A 6,306-nucleotide genomic window follows, 5' to 3' on the forward strand; every position below is an offset into this window, starting at 1 on the left:
CCCTTTCAGCTGTTCCGGCCTTTATAAAGGAGAAGGGAGAGTGCGAGAGGTGGGTGGAGACAGCCTTTCCTCTTCTGGCCGAGAGTCAGTACCGGGAGGGGGGAAGGGGGCGGGAGCTCCGGGAGGGCCTGAGGCGAGGATGGGGTGCCTAGGGGCTTCCAAAAGCCCAGCAGCCCCTCCGCCCAGGAATCTGGTCCCTGGAAAGGGAGAACTAGGAGCAACCAAACGCTGGGCCCCTCAGCACAGTGTCTGTGGCCTGGTTTCTAGCCCACGTGGTTGGGGGCAGGGGTGTCTCCAAGGCCGCTGGCTTGCAGGAGTGCAAGCCCGCACCTCCAGGACCAGACATTTGCACCATAGCACAGGCATGGTGGTGAAAGGCTCAGGCTCTGCAGATCCTGCCCTGGTGCTGAGTAGCTGGGTCACCTTGGGCAAGTCACTTCCTTTCTGTGCTCCTCCATCTCGCCTCAAAGTGGGATAGGGTTATCGTGAGGACTTAATGGCAGAAAGGGCAAAAAGCATCCAGCCCCCAAAAAGCCACAAGGTGATCACAGAAACCCTGCAGCCAGTACCATTCAGCTGAAAGCTGGGTGCACGTCTCCTCCTCCTAGCTGGTTGCCTGGCACACAACAGGCGTTGCTGGCATTGGCTGAAATTGAATTTGTTGAACTGCAGAGTCACACAAACCTCCACAACCCTGCAGCATCCTTGCAGGGCCGCCATCATGATCCTCCAGTCACCCTGATGTTTACTACCTCTCTCAGCCCACAGGTTGGAGACCCAGGGCCCCCCACCCATGCCAGCATTCACACAGTTAACGCCTTCCGCCCCCCAGCTCCGGGAGCTGCTATGTCCCTTCCCTCAGCAGTCATACGCTCACAGTCACAGAGTCACACGCTCGCACGCTGAGCCCAGCACCCACCACGAGACCCACTTGCCGCATCGCCCAGCTCCTGGCTTTAGGACACCTTTATCCGGTCCCGTTGTGCTGTCTGTGTCATCTGCCCTTTGTACCCAAACATCCCTACGGGGTGGCAGCCTGCTTCTCACATGTGCACACACCCTTAGTCACTGAGACAGGCACACTCACCGTCGCTTCATGAATTGTCTTCTTGGACCTGAGCAGGGGCGGCAGGGAGGGAGGATGTCCCAGGAGGGCCTCTCTACAAACAGCCACACGCACCCACCCTCTGCCCATTACTGGCTAGGCAGCATGGCACAGTGGCCAAGAGGCAGGCCAGGGGCAGATCACCTTGGTTCAAATACTGCAATGGCCACTTGCTGGCCAAGTGTCTCTGGGAAGTTTAACTTCTCAGTCCCTCAATTTCCTTCCCTATACACTGGAGAGACAACTATAATTGGAGGGAGGGAGGGATTTCCAAGAGGCATGGGAAATTTTTAGGGGTGGTGGAAATGTTTGTCATCTTTGCTGGTGATGATGAGTTCACGAGTGTTCACACATATCTAGACTGATAAGTGCTTTATTGTAGCTCAATACCGTTGTAGAAAGATTTTTATCTACTTCATAGAGTGGTCTGGAGGCTCAGATAAAGTAATCCATGTGGAAGCACAGAGCAGGATGCCTGGCACATGGAGTACATCATTCCTTCGACAAAGCTTTTGCGTGTTCCCTCAGACACCGGAACGGACACTGTTCCAGGCACTGTTCCAGGCACTGGGGAGACGGCATGATGCTGATACTGCCCTGGAGGAGCCCCCATGCAGAAGGACAGACAGATGCATAAACAGATAAATTAGGAGACTGGGTGACAAGGGAGGTGGGGCGGGGGAGATAGGAAGATAATCCCAAAACACAAGATTTGAAGTCTAGAGACTTAGAGATAAAACCCTGCTCCACTGGACAGCTAGGTGTTCTTGACCTTGATCTTCTGTATCCTTATTTATAACTGACAATAGCTACCACTATTATTATTGAGGTGTCCTTATGGTTGGTAGTGTTCTTCTTACTCTGCATGTGGTTTCTCAGTGCTCCAATGAGATATGTTTACTCTTATCTTATGAATGGAGACGTCGAAGCACAGAGAGGTGAAGCAACTAGTTCAAGGTCACATAGCCACAGAGTTCAAGGTCACACAGTGGTGGAGTCAAGACTGGAACCCAAGTAGTCCAGCTGTAGAGCCCACACACTTGCTTCAGCCCCCATGCTGTGCTGTGTCCTGGCAGGCGATGACGACGACCGCAATGACACTTCTCACACAGGGCTTCGGTGAGCATCAAACACACGAATACCTGCAAAAGCACTTTGCCAGCTGAGAATATGAGCTCTGACTCACATACAGAGTGCTGTAGGAGCACAAAGAGGGAGCACACAGCTCAGCCTCAGGGGGGATGTGACGCGCGAAGGCTCCTGGGAGCAGCAGCATCGAGCACCTACGGTTTCGGGCCCTGTGTGAAGCGCTGGGAAATGGGAAGGGGAAGCAGAGCCAGTCCTGGCACTCTGGGACCGCCAGGCTCTTGAGTGAGGTAGACACAAATTGAGATGGCTTTGCGCACTGGTTAGAAGCGGCAGGACTGGGACGGCAGAGGCAGCAGGGACCACAGGGCACCTGGGCCTGAATGCCATGCTGAGCAGAACCCCTTTCCTGTAGCACCTCTCCTTGCAGACAGCATGTCAATGTTGGGGGTGGGGGAAGAACACCCCCTCCTTTTCCTCCGGTCAGGCTCAGCTTAGCCGACACCTCCTCCAGGAAGAACCCCCAGACTTGGTGCTTGCTTTGGGTCCCCAGAGCATGTCCCCCACAGTATTGTCATTGTCTATATATGGGTCTAGCACTAGACTGACACCCATTCCAGCTCCTACCGTACAATAGTTGCTCAATAAATGTCTGCTGAAGGAACGAACGAATGAGTAAACATCTTGCCTGTTTCTTCCTGGCCTGTTGGTTCCACCCGCCTGAAGGGTGGAAAGAGTTGCGGGGAGGGGGGGGGGGGGAAGCTTGTAACATGAGCCTCTAAACTGAGATGCACAGGATATCTGAGGGGCACTGCCCTCACAGACGCCCGGAAGACCCCAACCCATCTATGGCACTGGGGCCGCTGAGGAATCCGGCTTTCCAGGAGGGCTGGGAGCAGGTTTTGCAGGGTGGGGGGCCACACTCCCATAACTCTCACCCCTTCCACTCCCAGTAGGTCTGAGCCACATGGAAAACCGAGGGGCCACAGCCCTCAGCTAGGTGCTGGGGGGGGGGGCCTGCCCAAGGCTGGGGGCTTTTGGACTGTGTTTAGAGCAATCTAAGCTCTCGTCCGTTTAAAGCATCTCACACCATGGGATTGGGGGCCAGGGGCTGAGGAAAGAGCTGGCTTCAATCCCGCGGGCAGACTTGTGCCCTCAAGTCCAGAAGGGTGGGGATGATGTGTCCTGGGGATCGCCACTCTGCTGAGGGAGCCCTGGGAACACCCACGCCAGGCAAGTTTGCTTTTCCCAGCTTGACGGAAGAGGAACTGGCCCTCCAAACTGGGAACAGTCCAAGGCCAGGCCACAAATGGCCTGAGACCCCAGCCCAGGCTGTATGATGGCAAAGTGCATCCTCTACGCCCACGCCCTGTAGCTGCCATCAGTCCCCCCAGCCCCGTCACTGGCCAGTCCCCTGACTCCCCATCAGCAAGGCCTTTGCCCTTGCTTCGCCCTCACGGTCACCCAGGGAGAGAAGTATTACATCGCATGTGCTCATTTAACAGATGAGGAAACTGAGGCTTAGAGAGGGCAAGGGACAAGGCTTCCCAGTAAAGTTTGCCTGGGTTCAAAGCCCCGCTCTACCATTTACTAGCCTGTGACCTTGAACAAGTCACTCGACCTTTCTGAGCCTCAGTTTCCTCATCTGTAAAACGTGGATGACTATAGTAATTACCTCATGGAGTCAAATGAGTTAACACATCCTATGTTGAAAGCAGGAGTGGGCACTCCAAGTATGTTGTCGGTTATCCCTGTGATCATTATTATCACTCCAAGCTGCACGCGTATGTGCACGCACACACCCACCTGTGAGTTCCAGAGGCAGGGCTAGGAGTGGAGCGCACAGCTGGGAAGGCCACAAGCATGTCACCTTGGGGCGGGGGGTGGGTGTCCTCACCTAGTGCCCCACCACTTCTGTTAGAGACCCCCCACCCTGGTGAGGCCCTGGCCACTGTGGCCGTGAGTAACAAGGAGGCAGAAGAGACCCCAGGAAGGCAGATAGACAGACCCCCCCGCCCCCAGGCCTAGGGAAGCCTGGAGGAGCCCACCACACTGCCTCTGCGGCCTTGGGCCTCGTGTCCTGTATACAAAGGCAAGGGAAGCGTCATGTTTGTTTTCCTGGGGCCAAGGCGATGCATTTTTAGCTCCTCCAGTCTCCAGACAAGGAAGAGGATGTTTGGACGGGCAGCTCTGATCTACCTGTCCTGGAAGCTGGCTGGAAATGGAGTGAAGCGCCCCAGGGTGAGGGGAGCTGGGCCAGACAGGCTGGGAGATGACCCCATCCGGGACCTGGTGGTCTCTGCCTTAGAGAAGGGTCATTCTCACTGAAACTTTTGGTGCTCACCTGCTGGGCCTGGAGCACGCTGATAATCGTGACAACCTCACTTCCAGAGCATTCGCCCTGGGCCAGGCCCTGGGCCAAGAGCTTTACCGGAACTGACAGCACTGAGAGAAGTACAGCAATTATTACCATTTTAGCAGCAAAGGAACAAGGCTGGCTGTGTCCTTACCCGCTTCCTGGAGGGCTGGTGCTCTTGTCATCATGTTCATACCTGGGAGAGGGGGCACTGAGGCTCAGAGAGGGATACTAGCTTGCCCAGCATCACCCAGCAAGGAAGTCACAGTGCCAGGATTTGAATCCAGGGCTGTCATGCCAAAACCCACACTTTTGCCATCTACCTGTTACATGATGCCTCCCTGTGTGGCCTGGATCAGAGCCGCCCAGCTTTTCATGTCACTTTGCATGCAGAAAAGTAAACAAATTTCGCAAGCTAGATGAAGGAGACTGTGCAGGGCTGGACACAGTGGCCCCCGGAACCCGCCCACCACCCCAGGGCCGGGAAACTGCCTGCAAGATCTGGATTAGCCGTCCCTCTCCAAATCAGGGTGTCCTGGCTGCCGGGTGCTGAAGATTTGACTAGGAATTCTGGAAGGGATGGGGACAGGCAGGTAACAGGCAGCCCCCCTTGGTGGGGGTCCAGCTAGGACAGCACACAGACCCTTACCAGCTTTCCAGAGGAATATATTGGGAACTGCAGGAAACATAAAGGGCCTGTCCAAAGAATGGGAACCCAGCCACAATGTAAAAGTCACAAGTTTTTCATCAATATTCATAAGAGCAAATGTTTACATGGCACTCACTTTCTTGGCAACTTGCTCCAAGCCCTTCAGGTGTATTCACTCAGTTAAGCCTCAAGAGGGGAGCTGTGATCACCCCCATTTTACAGATGGGGAAACCAAGGCCTGGGGCAGCTCTGCAAGGTCAGGGATGAGTGAGGGCAGAGCTGGGATTTGAACCTCGGCAGCTGGTGCCAGCATCACTCTCCGGATATCTACGCCCATCTGCCAGCCAGGCAAAGAGGAAAACACCCAAGTGCCCAGCTCACCTGAGCCTTGCCCTCACTCACCCACAGATTTTGGCCTAGCTCCACCCCTCTCTGGGGAGGGCCCTCTGGTGGGCATTGGTCTGGACCCCTTCCTGAAGGAGCCTCATGAATGATGCCCCACCGTACCGGGCAGGGGACCCTAGAGGCTGCTAGAAAGGAAATGCACGTGGGAGGCATGCATGGTCCTGTCCTGGCCCTCCTCTCTCCCTTGCCTCAGCTTACCACCCGCATCCCCATCTCCCACCACCGCCATTAGGAAGCTCCCCTTTGGGAGGAGGTCAGACACGGCTTCGATGTTCAAGACCCTGACCCCTCAGTACAAGCCGCGGGCATTCACAAGGGACATCTGAGGTTCAGAGACATCATGTGACTTGCCCAAAGTCACGCAGTGAGTCAGGGACAGAAATGGGTGACAGTCTGCCAACTCCAGGAACCCCTGGCCCTCCTCTGCAGTGGGGAAGGCCCCCAGGGCGGTGATTCTGGAAGGGTGTTCCATGGGAGAGGGCCGGAATCACATGGGTGGGAGGGAAAGGGCTGGGTGAGGCTGGGGTTCACAAGGAATAGCCGATGGCTTATTTTGACCCCAAATCACACCTTTACTCGTGGTGTCCCCTCCCACAGTGCCCTTCATGCTCCGCTCCATCCCAGGTCTCACCCACTTCCTCACCCAGCCTGCCTGCCCGCTGGGAGCTTTTCCTGGGGGTGAGTTCTCTTCCCTTCCCCTAGCAC

The sequence above is a fragment of the Eschrichtius robustus genome, chromosome 13 (genome assembly GCF_028021215.1).
Source record: "Eschrichtius robustus isolate mEscRob2 chromosome 13, mEscRob2.pri, whole genome shotgun sequence".
Lineage (NCBI taxonomy): Eukaryota > Metazoa > Chordata > Mammalia > Artiodactyla > Eschrichtiidae > Eschrichtius > Eschrichtius robustus.